Genomic DNA, 18,604 nt, shown 5'->3' with positions numbered 1-18,604 from the left:
GATGCATGGAATTTTTTTGTTTGTTTCTTTTCACCACCATTGGAGATTTATTTAATATAAATAATGCCAAAGAAGGGAGAAAGCCTTTTTGGATCTCTCTCCTTCTCTGGGCTGCTGCTGTATAACCACACTGCTTCTAACTTTACCATCCAGCCCAAAGTGTGTATATTATCCTACAGTGCTGTGAGACCAGGTTACAAAAGAACAGAGTAAGACATCAAAAAAAGAACAATAGAATTGCAACAGCAAAACTACAACTGGCTCACCATTTTGGCTGCTTAAGGCCTAACTCTACTTCCTGGACTTCCTAATAAGAGGACTCATGGTACTGCTAGTTATCTTATGCTAGGTTTAGGCCTGATTTGTTTCTCAGAGCCCAAAGCCAAGGTAATTATTGAGTCTTAACACCAATGTGTAGACAGTGAGAGTGCATCCCAGAATGATCTTTACTTCTGCCCACCTGTTTTTCTTTTTTCAGGTTGTCCTTCCTTCCTGTAGGTTTGAGGGTTTCAACTGATCTCTTGTGATCTACTCTTCTGTCCAAGACTCTATAAAAACAAGTGTACTGTCATCATACTTAACTCACACTTGAAACAGTTTTCTAAAGAAAGAAATTTATCTGTAGAGATGCAACTTTGCCAGCAGAATAAGCCTAAACCACCTTAAAAATTTTTTTTGATCCTTGCCCAAAGATATGGTCATTGATTTTAGAGAAAAGAGGGAGAAGAGAGAGAGGAAAAAAAATTGATGTGACTGATCAGTTGCCTACTGAATGGGTCCCAGGGCCAAACCCACAACCTAAGTATGTGCCCTGACTGGGAATCGAACCCGCCCCCTTTTGGTGCACAGGATGACACTCCAACCAAGTGCCACCCAGCCAGGGCCTGAAAGAAACTTACTGAAGATGTCAAAATAACGGCAAAACAGAAACCTAGTTCCTGGCAGGGAATGGCCACACCTTACCCTGGGCTGTAATCTCTGGATTTCTTTCTTTTTTTTTTTTAAGGTTTTATTTATTTATCTTTAGAGGGGAAGGGAAGGAGAGAAGGAGAGAAATATCAAAGTATGGTTGCCTCTTATGAGTCCCCTGCTGGGAACTGGCCTGCAACCCAGGCATGTGCCCTGACTGGGAATCGAACCGCGATCGTGTGGTTCGCAGGCCCGTGCTCAATCCACTGAGCTACACCAGCCAGGGCTTTCTGGATTTCTTTTAAATGACAGAGAAATAAATCTGTCATTTAAATCTGTACACACACACACACACACACACACACATACATACACACATACATATAGCCTGTCATATATATATATATAATTGTCAGTTCATATATATTTATATGTATACAAATTATCCTTTAAACATTTTCAGGAACCTAACAGAGATTGTTTAAAAATAACAATAGGCACGCTTTCCCTCTGGGAGTATGCTGTGTCTTTTACTTTCCTCTCTTCTTCCACTAACTAAGGTGTGCTTCCTCAGCCCTTCTCTCTCCTAAATTCCAGGGGCCTTTCTTTTGTTTCTCTAACTTGTTTCCTAAGCCTAGGACAGCACTGCTGACTCACTTCTATCACCTCTGTAACTTGCTAAATACACATTCTCTTATAATTCGGAAAAAATACCCAATAAATTATAACACTGACGTTATAATGCATTTCATTTTGATCAGGTTATAAACTCTTAAGGAACTATCTTGTTTTCTTTTTATATCTTTACTCTCTCGGTCTCCTTCCTTCTTAGGGAGAAATGCAGTAAACTGTATTATTGCTAATGCTTGGTAATCAATATTTGTTCTCATCTGACTGTTCGATTTATTTGAATTGTACCTGGGTTCTACATATTAATCCATATTTGTTCCTAACATATTTGGTTGTTTACTAAGAGACCACAAAGAGGCTATTGTTGTGACGATGAAAATGCCAACACACTTTGGCAGGTTCTCAACCCAGAGACTCGACCATTATGTAAGAAACTTGTCTGTGGTTTAGGCCGTTCGAAAAAAATAAAAGAGATAGGCAGTAACGGGTGTTACTTTTTTTCTTTCCCCTGTCTTAAGGACTACACAACCCTAAATTTTCCCAGCTTCTTGCTAGGCTTCTTGACATCTAAATTGGAGTTTTAATAGACTTTTCACTGTTCCTCAGTCTGGATTCTCTCTCTGTGCCTTTGTCATATGTATGTGTACACATACAAATATTTATATCTATGTATCTATCCAAAATCTTTTTTTTTTTTTACTTCACTGGTCCTCGAGGAAACTAAATATCAAATTTGCTCAATTGGGATAGTGTTGGGAGTCCATAAGGTAGTAGCTGCACTATATAGTTCAGACAAGTGTTACTGTGCTATGGACACTCTTTAACACTCTCAAAAAAACCTCCAGTTCTCTAAACAATTTAGCCGGCAACCGACACAGAAAATGGCAGAAACAGGTTTTCTTTACTCCTTGGCTTATGACCCATCTGGGTTTGTTTGTTTATGCCTTGGACAGGAGCCGGACTTCGAGTAGAACCGAGATGTTTTTCGGCGTTCGACTGCAGGTCCTTGAACGACTGCGCGGGCGCTCCTCCTTTGATGTCTGGAACGTTCGTGTATTCGGTGATCTTTTGCGCCGTCTTCTTGCTTGATGTCTCTTCAGCGGCGGCGGCGCCGGGTCGAAGGCTGACTTATACCCGCGAGGCCCCGCGCTCAGGCTGCTTTCTCCCGCTGGTCGGTAGAGCGGACCCTCGCTTCCTTGCTGCCTCTTCCTTCTCTTCGTGGCTCCGTCGCGTCGCTGGGCTGCAAACCGAGCCCCGGTCCGCCTTGCAGGTAGGCCCGGGAGGAGCCTGGGAGGCCCGGCATCCTTCCGCCGTCTGGCTGAGGAGACCTTGGCGCCGGCGGGTGGGCGGGCGGGTCGGCTGCGGAGACGCGGCCAGAGGAGGAGCTTCCCGGCTGCGTTCGGGGGCGCGGTCGGAGAGGTGGCGGGCGCTGAGGGAGAAGCCGGAAGGAGGGAGCGATGCTGGGGCTGCTCGGTGTGGTGCGGTAGGCAGGGCTTGCCGGGTCCGGGGCGGGTGCTGTCACCCCCGGCGTGGGGGGACATGGCTTCCCAGGATCGCACAGGGCGTTGTGCGCTTCGACCCTGCTTCCTTTCTCCTCGCTCCCGCCCGGGCTCTCCCGTCGGGACCCCCGATGAGGTCGGCCTTTGGAGGGGCTCTGGAGCCGGGTCCTCCGGCTCCTCTGAGCGGAGTGTTCTGTTCTCGCCTTTTCGGGGGTGGGGGCAGGGAAACTGAGGCTGGGGTCTGGGATGTGCCTCCCCAGCGATCTTAAGACGCGACCCGCCGTTTGGTTTCTCCTTCCTGGGAACATGGACCGGTCACCGGCGACTCCGCTAGTGAAGGGACGGTGCGACCTTTTGTCGGTTTTGCTCCTCAACGTCTGCGTTATTTTCAAGAGTAACCATGCCAATTTCCATTCTGTTTCTTGGGAGAAAATTTCGTGGGTCGTTTAGCCTGCTTCCTAGCTGATGCTTCCATTTCTGCTTCCCTCCAGCCGCGGTGTTACGGGTTAAGGTCTGACGGCCACGATCCCGAAGTCGGATGTCTGTCCTGAGAGTTTGGTTTCTAAGGAGAATCCGAGCCCAGGGTTCCTTTTTCTGAGCAGTCGTCCGACTTTGGAGTCGCGATTTAGTTACTGCATGTACCGTAGTTGAAAAAGTTGCGTGTGTAACCCTCACGCAAATGTTGAGATATTTACATTGAAAGTCGACGTTCTGGGAACTCTCTGATGTTTACCTTTCGTCTCCCAACTTGGAGACTTTGGGACTAAGTGTACTTAACTCATTTTATTTTCCTTGGATTCAGTGTCGTGGTGCTAATTTGTGTAACGTGTGGAAAAAATAACCAGCGGGGAGGTCGTTCTAGGTTGAAGAAGTATTTCCGTAGAAGGTAGAACGAGTAGGAGAGGGGTTTGAAAGGAGCACAGACTAAATTTAATTTCCTCCTCCTTGGATAGGAGCTATCCGAGCCTTTAAGGTTCCTTCAGTAGTTTTAGAATCCAACACGAGAGTGGAAAGATCGCTGCTCCTGTAATTTGTTTTTGTTTTTGTTTTCGGTGAGGTCAGCAAGATTTGCATGAAGGGCCCTGGGCGAGGAGTGATTTCCTAGTTACCAGGACTCCCAGCTCCTGGGAAGGGATTAGCGAAGAGCCACCAGACCACCACCGGCTTCCTGGAGACTCTACACCGGGCAGTTGGGGTCAGAATGTGTGTTCTCTGAAAAAGGCTTTCATGGTGGAGGAGACTTGGTATCAAAGCAGAGACTTGAGAGAAGGGAGGGACACTGCCGCCCCGGGATTGGTGGGTTTGCCCAGAATTTGGAGGCAGTGAAGTGTCTCATCAGCTCCTAGTGAACACTACGTAGTAAATGGAGCTGGCTGTGAGAGTCCGAAACAAATGCTAGGAACACTTTTATGTTTTTATAGGAAATATAATTAGCAGAGGTTTAAGTTGAATTGAGGAGGAAAAGAAATTTGGTGGTTGTGGTAGGGAGGTTATACGAATATAGCTTCTTACCAGCTTCTCCCCTGCTTTGTGATAGAAATTCACTCAACTTTTCTTTTTCTTGGTTGAATCTTGTGCTGTTCCGTCAGTGTCAGATCAAGCTGTCCTCTGGCATTTCCTTTCAGAAGTTTATAGTCTCAGGATATGGCTGAGTAATTCTATCTTCTCTTTCAGTGAGAACGTTCTCTGGGATTTAGTAAAGATGTGAACTTCTTTGAATGTCTTCTCGAACCTGCCCTGGAAGGAGTCATGTGTATCAGTTGAAAGTAACTTTTTATTTTCATTAGAAAAGTAATAGCTTTATACTATATATTTTCAAAGTATTTTCAACATGTATTAAGAAGCTTATGAAACTTATATTTTTCATCATGGTCCTTTAAGCTGCTAATTAATACTGAGTCTACACATTTATGGTCTTCAAGGGTCTTCATGAATGTTGACAGTTTATGTTGATAATTTATCTCACTCTTAAAGGAATTAGAGAAAAGGTTTTGTTGTTACCACACTTAGGTCTCCTTTAAAGTTATGTCTTTAGACCTGGCTGGTGTAGCTCAGTGGATTGAGCACGGGCCTGTGACACAAAGGGTTGCTGGTTCGATTCCCACTCAGGGCACATGCCTGGATTGCAGGCCAGGTCCCCAGCGGGGGACACAGGAGAGACAGCAACACATTGATGTTTCTTTCCCACTCTTTCTCCTTCCCTTCCCCTCTCACTAAAAATAAATAAATAAAATATTTTAAAAAGATAAAACTATGTCTTGATAGTTTTGCTTTTTCTAAAGATTTTATTTAGTTATTTATAGAGCAAGGGGAAGGGAGGGAGAAAGAGGGAGAGAAACACTCATCTTCTGCCTCTCACATACCCCCCAACTGGGGACCTGGCCCACAACCCAGGCACGTGCCCCGACTGGGAATTGAACCAGCGACCTTTTCCGACCCACTGAGCCGCACCAGTCAGGGACCATAGTGTTATTTTGGAATGAGATGCAAATCTTTTCGCCCAGTGGTTTGGTTTACTACAAAAAAACAAAACAAACAAACAAACAAACAAACAAAAACAACCAACCACGGAAAAAAAACCTCCCAAAATGTGAAGTTCCTTTAATCATAGGTCATTCTTGTTTCTTTCTCCAATTGTTCCTCATAAACCTAAAGAGGACTTTTCTGTTTCTTGTCATGATTTCTGTTTATACAGAGGTACTATGGTACAACCTGTTCTGTGGCTTAAGAGTGATTTATAGTTTACATTTTAAAGCCTGTTCTCTCCCTCAAGTTAATTAGATATATATTTTTCCTTTTTCCAAAACTAAAATTAGTTACTGATAGGTAAAAAATTTTGTGATCAGTTTCTGTCTGTGTGTATTTATGTATGTGGCAATCTGCGAAACTGATGTGGTAAGGGAAAAAAAAGATTAAGGAATCAGGAGACTAGGGTTTAAGTCCTAGGTTTACCAGCTTAACTAGCTGAGAAGTCTTATACAAATTTTTAAAGGAGGTTGTGGGGAAGATTACTATCCTTTACATGTGTTTAATCTCATTTAATACTCGTAATAGTCCTTCAAGGTAGATTTTATTTTCCTGATGGATACTGAACTCAGAGTAAATAGTTTGACCAAGATCATATAGCAAGTATATAGCAGAGCTGGGCTTGAGAGCCAAGGCTTTGAATGCTTTTATGAGTCTGTAGTCACTTATTTATTTTTTTAAAAGATTTTATTTCTTTATTTTTAGAAGGGAAGGAAGGGAGAAAGAGAGGGAGAGAAACATCATTGTATGGTTACCTCTCACTCATACCCCCACCCCTGTCCTGCAACCCAGAAATGTGCCCTCATTGGGAATCGAACTGGTGACCCCTCACTTTGCAGGCTGGCACTCAATCCACTGAGTCACACCAGCCAGGGTTATGAGTCTATATTTAAAGAATGGGAAAGAGAACACTTCTATCATAATTCTTCTGTTGAAAAAGTACATGAAGCTTCTTTGAAAAGATAAAGTGCTCTTCAAATGTTAACTTCCATGCTATCTTACAGCAACAATAAACAGATGTCATCTAGATTCTTGGACTACTTGTTATTTTCAAGCCTCCATTATGCTTGACAGTTAAAAAGAAGAATAGAGGTGATAAACATTAAACCATCATTGAAAGAGCTTACTAGCATGATGTGGAAAGGAGTAAGTGCATGGAAGTGCTAGAGAAATATGAAATTTAGGTGCTGCATGTTTAGATGGAATGAGACTAAGCATATTTACCCCTCTCTTCCAGTCAGTCCTGGTTTGTGTGTCTGTAGATTAATGTAGAATCTTTTCCAGCTTGCTCTGTCTCTTCCTTTGCTCTTGGGGTTGATATTTCCACTTCTCCAACTAAACTTTTCCTCTTCTTCATTGAGTGTTTTTTTCTACTGTGTTTATTCCTGAGGTATGAAGTATGCCTACTATACCTTTGGAACTATTTTTTTGTTATGAGCCTGTATTTCAACCCTTACCATTTCACACTTTTGTTCATCCAGCAAATATTTATTGATTGCTCATTAGATGCCAGTATACAAAGGTAGACATGAGGGTTCTTGCTCTTATTCCAGTGGGAAGCACAGTTGACTGGGTATCTGATGAATACTGAAATTTAGGCTGTGCTCTGAAAGAAACAATCCGGGGCTGACAGATGAAGGGGTGAGGAGGGCACTGTGTGTTCACGGGGATTGCATTTGCCAGTCATGACATCCTTAATCCCCCTAAAGTTGTGGTTACAACATACCACCATTCAGTAAATTATAGTTCCCCCCTGCTGCCATCACAGTGGAAGTCTTCATTTAAGATTGCTACATGTAATAGTTGTCTGTTACTTAATACTTAATGTATGATGATACTGGGCTTGCTGTGGTAAAGGATAACCAGGGCTTGTAAATATCTGGCGTGCTTGCCTAACGAGTTTAATATTTTAATTCTAATGTGACCTAAATTTAATTAGTTCTCATTTTTTCCTCAAATAACTATTCTTTGGAAGTTGGGATCAGTGAATTCAAACACTAGATACATGACATGCCTTCAGGTGTATTTGTAGCAGGGAATAAGCTGAAGTGCCTTACATAAGGCAACAGACTTAAGAGAATTGTCATGAATTTGAGAGAGGAAAAATGTAGCATCTGCTGAGTGTTTATATAACAATATCTAAGATCTTGTTTGGTGCCTTTCTTCTAAGAATTAAAAGTATCTTTAAAATTTTTAATTTATTGATTTTAAATAACTTTTAGATTTTATTTATCTATTTTTAGAGAGAAGGGAGAAAGGGAGAGAAACATTCATTGGTTGCCTCTTGCACACCTTCAACTGGGGACCTGGCCCACAACCCAGGCATGTGCCCTCCCTGACTGGGAATTGAACCGATGACTTTTCAGTTTGCAAGCTGGTATTTAGTCCACTGAACCACACCAGCCAGGGCTATTTATCGATTTTAGGCAGGGGACGTCGAAAGAAAGAAAGAGACAGACATTCATCCACATTGACCAATTGCTCTACTCATGCACACGTCCATTAGTTGACTCCCATCCTTTGGTTTGACTCATATGTGTCCTCACTGGGATGGAACCCATAACCTTGGCTCATCAGGATGGTGCTCTAACCAACTGAACTATCTGGCCAGGGAGCAACAATTAAAAGATGTTGCAAACATTCTTAGTGCTAATTGTTATCTCTTTTTTCTTTTCCTTTTAAAAAAAATTCACAAAAATTTTTTTCAGAGAGAGAGAGGAAGGTGGGGAGAGGAGAGAGATAGAGATATTGATTGATTTGTCATTCCACTTATTTGTGCATTCATTGGTTGATTCTCATATGTGCTCTGACCAGGGATCTAACCTATAACCATGGTGTATCACCTTGGGGTGAGCTACCTGGCCAGGGCCTTTTTTCTTTCCTTTTCCTTTTCTTTTTTTCCTGTTTCATTTTGTTTTGTTCCCTTCCCTTCTCTCTCTCTCTTTTTTCTTTTCTTTTGATATAGAAAAGAAGAGGGTAAGAACTGAGCTTTAGAACGTAGCAACATTTAAAGATTGAGTCAAAGGGGAGAAATTGTGGGTTTTGAAAAGGAGACCCAGTGAGGGATCAGAAAAATCCCAACAGTGTCACACTGAAGAAAATGGGGGGTTGGGGAGGAATTTTTGAAAAGTAAGGAAGCTTAGGCCCTGACCTTGTAGGTTCGTTGTCCTGATAGACTGAGGTTGTGATTTTGATCCCTGGTCAGGGCATATACAAGAACCAACCAATGAATGCATAAATAAGTAGAACAATAAATTGATGTTTCTCCCCCTACCAAATCATTCAGTCAAAAAAAAAAAGTAAGGAAGCTTGTTACTTGTTTGCATTTCTGCCAAGAGGTCATTTTAGATAAGAATAGAGAATTGAGCCCTGGCTGGTGTAGCTCAGTGGATTGAGCGCCAGCCTGCGAACCACACGATCACAGTTCGATTCCCAGTCAGGGCACATGCCTGGGTTGCAGGCCAGTTCCAAGCAGGAGACTCATGAGAGGCAACCATACAGTGACATTTCTCTCCCTTTCTCCTTCCCTTCCCCTCTAAAGATAAATAAATAAAATCTTTTAAAAAATAATTTAAAAAAAGAATAGAGAATTGATAATTGGCTTTGGAAACAAGGAGACCATCAGTAATAATCCATAAGTGATCTTGAGGGAAGGCAGAACCGGATCAGGCTGAGAAGTGAATTGTGAACTGAGGAAGGGGGAACAAGCACTGTAGAGAGTGGAATCATACTTTTTTCATTTCACAAGCATTTTATTAGACAGCCATCAGCTCGCTCAACCCAGAGAAATAATTGCTGCCCAGAGCTTTCTGGAAGCCAGGGACCTGCTCCCTGGGCCCTCTTCAGGAATCCAGGTCTGCAGGGCCTCAGTTGAGTTCCTTCTGTGGGAAGTACGACTGACTGGCAGCTGTGATGGCAGCCACAAACACTATGAACTCACTGAAGTCCACCGTGGCATCTCCATTGGCGTCCAGGTCCTTGAGCAGTTTGTCCACGGCCTCCTTGTCCCTTCCACTCTGCAGGAAGCCTGGCAGCTCCTTCTCCAGGAGCACCTTCCTCTCCCCCTTGCTCAGGCTTCGAAAGTTGCCGTCTGCGCCCTCATACTGGGTGAAGACCTTGATGATCAAGGCCATCGCTGTCTCCAGTCGTGACATGGTGCTGGCTGTAGATCCACGTCCCTCGGGGTGGCTGGTATGGCTGAGGAAACCTGGAATCATATTTTTATCTGTAGAATTAACTGAAGTAGATTTCACATTTAATGATTTCTTAATTTGTTTATTTTAGTTTCCCAGGATAAAACGTGTATTCTTCCATGAATCAAAGTTACTTTATTTTAGGCATGTATGCCAGTGATATAATGAAACATCTAAAATTTTGTTGAGTTGAAGAGGACTGATATGCGTGTTTGATTTGGGGGATATTTCTGGAAAGTATCCAGCCATGTACTGTGAAAAATAGAGGCATTTATTGAAGAAGATACAAGATACAAGAAACAATGTACATAAGACAGTGGCACCTTAGTCCCCTTCAAACTAGGCCCTCGGGACCTCACACACTTCTCCTGGTGTCTCTTCCACTGTTCAAAACACTTTGCAGAATCCTTTGTTGGAATCATCATCAGCTTTCCTGTTGTATTTTCCTGAATCTCATCAGTGTTCTGAAATCTCTTGCCTTTCAAAAGTGATTTTAGTTTTGGGAAAAGCCAGAAGTCACAGGGCAGTCTCGGCTGTATGGCTGAGTCACCTGGGTGATTTGATGTTTCGCCAAAAAATTCTGCACAAGAGGAGGAGAGGTGATGCATGAGCAGGTGTGTTGTTGTGAAGTTGCCAATCAGCAGTTGCCCATAGCTGTGGCCTTCTGAATCATCCAAATAGTTTCCATGGAGGAATGTTCAAGCTTAATGCAGAATTTGATGCAGATGCCTTGCTCTACTTTCTACTTGCTCAGTCATTTTAAACGTGATGGCCACACAGTACAGATGCTTACTCAGCAGTGTCCACTGCCCCACTGACTAATATTGTGAAAATGTCATTGTTCGTGCATGCACATTCCAATCCTTTCTCCTTGACTGCCAGGTTACATTGGTTTTATACAAACTGTTCTTGTTACATTAACAATGGTTGGACTTTTTCTGGACAGATCTTGTCATATATGTCCTTCAAAAGGAGAACAAATAGCAGTGATACTTAGATTGAAGCTTAGGGTGTTTTGAGAAAACCTGAATAGGGAGTTGGAAGTTGAAGCAGCATGTATGTGCTTCCTTCCCCTGAATGCCCTTCAGATTAAAATATGAGGTAAAGTCCTTACTGGGGGAGAGAAACCTAGAAAGCAGCATTGTCTGAATGAGTTCCAAATACAAGATAGGTGGCAAAATTTTGAGGATTTTGTAATACAAGTAGCAAAACAGACCAGAGATATTTTAGGTACAGAAGAACATTTCTTTGTAAAATAGGTAGAAAATATTAGCATCTGAATTTTACCATCTATTTGTTTTATATTATTTTTTCAATTTTTTAAAATTCTCACTTGAGGACATGCTTGTTGATTTTAGAGAGGGGAGGGGAGGGAGAGAGAAAGGGAGAGGAACATTGATTCTAGAGAGAAACATCGACTGGTTGCTGCTTTTATGTGCCCAACCTGGGACCAAACCTGCATCTTAGGCATGTGCCCTGAACAGAAATCAAACACTCGACTTTCCAGTTTACAGGACACTCTAACCAGCTGAGCCACACTGGCCAGGGCGAGTTTTACCATCTATTTAAACAGTGATTTACCATCTATTTGAACATGATTAGTGCTTGAAGGATTTTGAAGTTGATTGTAAAGACATGGAAAATAACGATATTTAGGGAAAAGTCAAAGCTACCAAATTGCCTTGGGTAAACTTTGGGAAGAATTAATGTATTTTTTGCCTAATGGTAAAGACTAAGAATCCAGTAGAGATGGTTCTTTACCCATTATGAGTTGTGAATTGCTTCAGTCCTTGCTTTAACTGTTTGTTGTCCTCTATAAGTCTTTGTAATATTCCTTCTCTGTCATTAGAAAAACCTAATGATTATAGTGGAGTCTGTTTTTTATTTCATTCATTCAGTCAGTGTTTATTGAATGTCTGCCTCTGTGATAGGTAGTGCGAATACCATAAGAACTGATTAGAACCAGTGCTTATTGAAATGCTTTGAGCCAGGTACTATATTAAGTGCTTTGTGTCATTGATTCTTTTCATTCTCATGACAGCTTTATGGCGTAGGTACTTTTATTCTTCCCATGTTACAGATATTGAAATTGTGGCACAGAAAGACTAAGTAGTTTGCCCAAAGTCATAGTTAGTAAGTAGCAGAACCAGAGTTTGAAACCCGAGTAGACTAGCTCCAGAGTCCCCTGCTCTTAGTCCCTGAATTATATTGATTCTAAACTACAAACAATTCTAAACTTACTAAACTACTGCCACTGTACTAAGACTGGAGTGAAAAAAATGGACATTGTCCATGCCCTTATAGAGATTATAGTCCTGAGGAGAGAATCAGGTAAAAAAAAAAAAAGCACCAGTAAATGTGTAATTGCAAAGTGTGTCAAGTCCCATGATGGATAAGTAGAAAGGAGATTATAATAGAGGGACATGAATTATATTGGAGCTTTGGGGAGGTTTCTCTGAAGTGATACTTAAGCAGAGACTAGAAGGATGAAAAGGGAAGGCAAAGGCAATGTCACATAGGACAGGCTTGGGGTGGGAAAGACCTTAGCACATTTCAAAAACCAAAAGGAGATTGGTGTGGTTGGAATACAGTGGAGGAGGAAGGAAAGAGGCTTAGTACATGGATAGAGGCTTAAAGCAGGACTATGTTGAGGAGTTTGGATTTCTTTTTAAAGTATAATTGGAAGCCTTTGAAGGCTTTAAGATGAATGTTGTGGCCTTACATGCTTTTAAAAGATTTCTCTGGGTACATTGTGGAAATTTTTGGATAAAAAAATTGGAAATTCTGGAAAATTTGGAGAGAGAAAAGAGGAAAGTATGATAGTTGGAATGTCTTACAGTGGTCCGGGCAGAAGATGATGATGGTTTGGATTAGGCTGTAGGCAGTGGGGATGGAGGAAAGTAGAAAGGTTCAGTAGATATTTTGGAATCAGGACAGGCAAGACCTAATGGATAGTATATGTGGGAAGAGGTGTCAAGTATGATTCCCAGATTTCTGGCAAGAGCATCTGGGTAGCTAAAGTTGCCATTTCTGAGATGGAAACACCGGAGGAGGAGCAGATTTTGATTAGAGCTGGGGAGTGGGATGAAGACCTCAATTTTAGCCCTGCTAAATGTGAGATGTAGGAAAACACAAGTGGAGACATCAGGCAAGCAGCCTTTGAGCTAAGGCTCAAAGTGGTGCTGGAAATAAATCTGGATGCTTTGGGTATATAGGTGGTATATACAGGCAAGAGAAATGGAGATTACCTGGAGGAAAGGTATGTATAGTTTATTAGGAAGAGTGTTCAGGATCTATCTCTAAGGAACTTAAGAGAAAAAATCCAGAAATTGAAAGAGGAGGAGCATGTTTCAAGAAGGAAATGATCCACTTGTATTTTGGTATTTTAGCAACATAGAAATCATTGGTAATTGTAGCAAGAACAATGTTGGAGTAAAGTAGGGCAAGAAGCCAGATTGGAGTGATTTTAAGAAGTGGGAAGGGAGGTAGTGGAAATGGTTTGTATATTTTGATTATTAGAATGTCTGCCTTCCCATAAGGAGTAATACTTTAAGAAGAAGTAGTACAATAAGGTCCATCAAGATAGGAACAATACCTTTTCATTTTTGTGTTCTTGACTGCTTAGCGTTGGTGCATGCCAGGAGGATGTATTAAAGGAGAAAGGGGTGAGGGAATGAGGATGGTTGCAAAATGGGGATGGTAATGATTCCCATGGTTTCTATATGTGGCCTGGGAGTTTAGGGTTTATGTACTTTTGAACTTGGCTATTATTAACCTTTTTGTACCTTATTGTACCTAGTGGGTCTTTGTATTTTGGTATTAGCTTTATTTATTTATTTATTTATTTTACATTTTAAATTTTTTTTAAAAAAATTATTTATTTATTTATCTTCAGAGAGGAAGGGAAGGGGAGAGGGAGAGAAATGTCAATGTATGGTTGCCTCTTGTGCATCCCCTGCTGGGAACTGGCCAGCAACCCAGGCATGTGCCCTGACTAGGAATCGAACTGCATGTGGTTTACAGGCCCGCACTCAATTGACTGAGCCATACCAGCCAGGGCAGTATTAGCTTTTAAAGTTCATTCCTTACTTGTATTTTTCTTACTGTTCTCCTGTGTTATTGTTGCTATAGTTAATTAGCCGATATGCTTAATTATTTACTCTACCTCTTTATTCATTCACTTATTTAATAGCTCTTATTTCCATATAGGATACTGTATAATTGTGACTCTAGTCCTGATTTTGGTTTCTATTTTGTTTCCCATTTACATATTCTTTGCTCATAGTCTAGTTGGCTATATTGAAATAACATTAAATATTTGGCTACCCTTCTACCTGGAATTTTATATTGTGACTTTCCCGGGAAGGGCTAGGCATTTTATGCATATCTTCCTTGTTAGCTCTTCTCACATTCTTTTTTTTTTTTTTAAGATTTTATTTATTTGTCTTTAGAGGGGAAGGGAAGGAGAGAGGGAGAGAAATATCAATGTATGGTTGCTTCTCGTGCGTCCCCTGCTGGGAACTGGCCTGTAACCCAGGCATGTGCTCTTGACTGGGAATCAAACCGTGATCCTTTGGTTCACAAGCCCATGCTCAATCCACTGAGCTATAACAGCCTGGGCCTCACATTCTTTAAAAAAATTATTGATGTAACACAAAATTAGCCATTTTGAAGTGAATAATTAAGTGGCATTTAGTATATTCACAGTGTTGTGTAACTGACATCTCTGTTTAGTTTCAACACTCCCAAGTAAAACCTCTTTTCAAAATAAGCAGCTTCTTTTTATTCCTCCTTTCCACCAGCCCCTGGAAACCAGCAACCTCCAATTCTGTTTTTATGGGTTGGCCTGTTTTTGATATAATGGAATCATGTAATATACATATAGCCATTTGTATATGTATATACCATAATGTGTTTATCCATTCAGTCATTGAACACTTGGACTGTTTTCACCTTTTGGGTATTCTCAGTAGTGCTATTGTGTGTGAGTTGTGTGTACATGTACTTATTTTCAGTTGTTTTAGATATGTGCTTATGAGTGGAATTGCAGGGCCATAGAGTGTGTGTGATTTGTGAGTTGTTGGCTGGGTTTAGAGTGGGATTGGGAATCTTTTCCTGTATGTTTAATTTTTTGAGGAACTGTGTTACCCTAACATACTGGCTTTATTATTTGCATTTTACTGATGGTATAATTGAGGCACAACATCTGCATCATCTTCAGAGCAAGTCAGTGATGGAGCTGGGAATTTAAGACTTAATCATGTTCTTTGTCTAAGGTGACCCATTTAAAGACATGTTGCATTTACATGAAGCTGTTTGAAATGGGCTTCCTATATTTTATAATGTCTTGAAGAGATATTGTTCAGGTGCTGTTAAGCAGATGTTCGCTTTCCATAGAGGACAAGACAAGAGGGAATATGTTTTAATTGCAACAGAAGGGAGATAGCTTACAAATTAGAAAGAACTTCCTGACTGCAAGATGCTGGAATGTTACCAAGGGAGGTTGTGAAATTATCTTCCCCTAAGACTTAGTATCTATCTTTCTAGGATGATTTAGATTTGGGCTTGTTTAGAAATTAAGGAGATAACAAAGATGACTTGCTGAAGTCCCTGTTAACCCCAGAATGTGGTTGTGTGATAGTTAATCAAAACAGTATTTCTGCATTTTAATGAATATATTTTCATTTTCCTTACGAAGAAATAATAGCAAGTGGGTGAATTGCTCAAGATCTTCTGGTAAAATAGGTGGTTAACATGCTTAATCTTATGCTGAGGATTGTGTTCTTTATCACAAATGAGTTTTCATGGCTATGTGATGAATTTTTAATTTTTATTTTATTTATTTTTTGTATGATGTATTTTTGTTATGATTTTCTTTCTACAGCATGGGGATCAAAGCCAACATCTGTGGTTTCTGTAGAGTATGATATTTGAACATTGTTGGCTGGGTTTAGATACTAGAGAAGTTAATTTGGGCTCCTGTTATACATGTAGAAATAGGAACACGTGGTCAATAACGGATTAAGGTAATAGATTCTTTATTAACTAGTTTAGGAAATGTGAGGTTAAAATTACTTAGATGAAGCTGCACATAACATAAACATATTTTTAGTTTGTGGTGCCTGGAGAAATAGAAGCCCAGAAGATTGGCAAATGAACATTAGATTCTGTTTCAGAACATGAATATAAAAGTATTCATTAAAGTCAATGTTAAGTTCCCAGCTTATTGATTTCACAGAGAGAGAGGGGAAGTGGGGGGAGGAGCAAACATCAACCCCCCCATTTATTTTTTTAAATATTTTATTTATTTATTTTTAGAGAGAGGGGAAGAAAAGGAGAAAGAGTGAGAGAGAAACATCAATGTGTGGTTGTCTCTCATGTGTCCCCTACCAGGGACCTGTAATGCAACCCAGGCATGTGCCCTGACTGGGAATTGAACTGGCGACCCTTTGTTTCATAGGCCCGTGCTCAATCCACTGAGCTACACCACTTATTTATGCATTGATTTGAGTACTTCTTGTATGAGCCATGACCAGGGATCAAACCCATAAGTTTGGTGTATCAGGACAACACCCTAACCAACTGAGGTACCCCACCAGGGACTGTATTGAGTTTTCTTGAATTGGCAACAACTGTTATCTCTGTGGGATAAAAGAGAGGGGAGCTAACTTTCGAGAAATACCAAATTACTGTGTCCTGGGAATTTTATATTTGTCCCTCCACGTAATATTCATTACGGCCTATAAAGTGGACAGTGGTATCTCTTGTAAAGGACCAGAAAAAGTAAGACCGTTTCTTGCCAAAGGTTATATAAATGGTGAATGGCAAATCTGAGATGGAAAATGCAGTCTGTGTTTCAAGCTAGTGTTTTTTTTTTCAAGTTGTATTCTTTGGAAATGCTCAGAGATGGCTGTGAGAGTAAGGGAGATCTTTTGTCCTAACACTCTGCTTAAGTCAGAGCAGCTCAGTTTTGATCTGTTTTGTGTTTTAGTGTTTTCACATAAGATTTCATTTTGAAAAAGGGTTTTGCTTCTTAAAGAGAAAAAAAATAAAGCCTGGAAGACCACTGAGGAATCATGAAAGAAAATTATTTAAAACAACCTGAATATTAAAAAAAATGGCTAAATTATATAACTGCCAATCAAGAAATTGTCAAAGTTTGAAGTTACTTGATGTCACAGCCATGTATGCAAGTGCAGTTATTCTGTCCTTAGGGAAAATAAAGTAGTGGGAAAAGAGCATGGACTTAAGAGTTGGATTTTTAGTCCCACCCCTGGGTAGCTATGGGATTTGGGGATACTTATTTAAATCTGGTGCACACAAGTGTACAATGGGGTGATAACACCTGTCTTTGAAGAGTGGCAAGGATCAGAAATAATATGTAAAGTGCCTGGCTTATGGTAGGTACCCCCTGAATACTAGCTATTGCTAAGATGATGTTGATTGCAATTTTTTAGTGTATTGACATACCCCTCCCTATATTGGGAGGGATCCTAGAATTGTTCCCAAATGCCTGAAGAGATCCTGCTGTATCAAGGATAGGCAGCCCTTTACCTCTCCCTGCATCCATGGTGGGAGCTTAGCATGTTTGTTTTTGATAAAGTTACTCTTTAAAGTGCATTTTAAAGTTGGTCTTTAAATTGAGCATGGTTATTTCTTCATGGATGCATCTATCTTTGTTGAAGTGAGAAGACTTGAATTTCATTAAGTTTATTTTCATTGAACTTTGAAAGAAGCAGCTTTGGAAAGGAACCTCATACAGTTGAGAAACTGTATGAGTTGAGAAGCCTGGGCTTTTGTCTCACAGCTGCCCTTAGTCTTGTTCCCAATGGACAGGTGAATTTAACTTTTTAATATCTTATGTTCAGAATGATGTTTGAGTCACTTTTAATTCTGTTCATCCATGATTTTGACCAAGAATGTTAAAAATACTTTAACTTCATTGCCAAAGTTTCAAAAAAAAATCACAGTATTATTTTTGGAGAAGGAGCTTTACCCTGTTTTGAGCTGGCAAGCTTTACTCTTACTTATTGAGCATGTCCAGGGGAGTGTTTTTGTTTAGAAGAACATTATAGACCTTTTGCCCAGGGATCAAGGAGGGAAATAAGTCACTTGTAGAATAATCAGAACAGAGCCCTGTTGGGTAGCTCTGTTGGTTAGAGCATTGTTCCAATACATCAGGATTGCAAGTTCAATTCCAGGTCAGGGCACATTCAAGAATCAACCAATGAATGTGTGAATGGGTAGAGTAACAAATTGATGTTTGTCTGTTTCTTCCTCCTCATTCCACTGCCCTTCTCTTCCTTCTCTCTCTCTCTCTCAAGTCAATCAATAAATTAAAAGTGCTCTGGCCAGATGGCTCAGTTGTTTGGAGCATTGTTCAGTATACCAAAAGGTTTGGGGTTCAATTCCCAGGCAGGACACAAATGTAGGTTCAATCCCCAGTTGGGGCGAGTACCAGAAGCAACAGATTGATGTTTCTTTCACACTGATGTTGTCTTTCTCTCTCTCTCTCTCTCTCTCTCTCTTCCCCTTCCTCTCTCTCTAAAATCAAGAAACATAACCTTGGTTAAGGATTTAAAAAATTAAAAAGAATAGCAAAATTGAAATGAAACAATTGTAAGGAAGCTAATGGGAGAGATTATCATTTGCTTTTGGAAGGATAGTTGGATTCTTCAAACCCATACTACTTTTGTACTTCTTTGAGGATGTAACACTTGCCACATTTCATTATGATAGTTACAATGTATTGTATCCCCACTAGACTGAAAGTTGGAGGCCTTTGCTGTTTGTTTAAATTTTGCTTGTTTGTTTCCACGCCCTCCCCCCATCTTTGACCTTGTCACC

The 18,604-nt window shown here is 40.7% G+C and overlaps 1 protein-coding gene across 12 annotated transcripts in view; it reads left to right on the top strand.

Annotated features, from left to right (window-relative positions):
- The first annotated feature begins 2,589 nt into the window (after window positions 1–2,589).
- AMBRA1 (autophagy and beclin 1 regulator 1) overlaps window positions 2,590–18,604 on the top strand; it is a 182,921-nt gene continuing 166,906 nt past the window's right edge. For 8 of the 12 annotated variants that reach the window (XM_037027957.1, XM_037027954.1, XM_037027953.1 and 5 more), the window contains exon 1: window positions 2,591–2,809. The gene's annotated coding sequence lies outside the window, so the exon portion shown is untranslated. Of the gene's footprint in view, window positions 2,810–2,993; window positions 3,023–18,604 lie in introns of those variants that run through there. The other 4 variants (XM_037027956.1, XM_037027958.1, XM_037027949.1 and 1 more) reach the window with 3 other exon arrangements.

Source organism: Sturnira hondurensis, unplaced genomic scaffold (genome assembly GCF_014824575.4).
Source record: "Sturnira hondurensis isolate 20B ecotype Veracruz unplaced genomic scaffold, ASM1482457v3 Scaffold0019433, whole genome shotgun sequence".
NCBI classification, from domain to species: domain Eukaryota; kingdom Metazoa; phylum Chordata; class Mammalia; order Chiroptera; family Phyllostomidae; genus Sturnira; species Sturnira hondurensis.
This window is presented reverse-complemented; position numbering and strand designations above follow the sequence as displayed.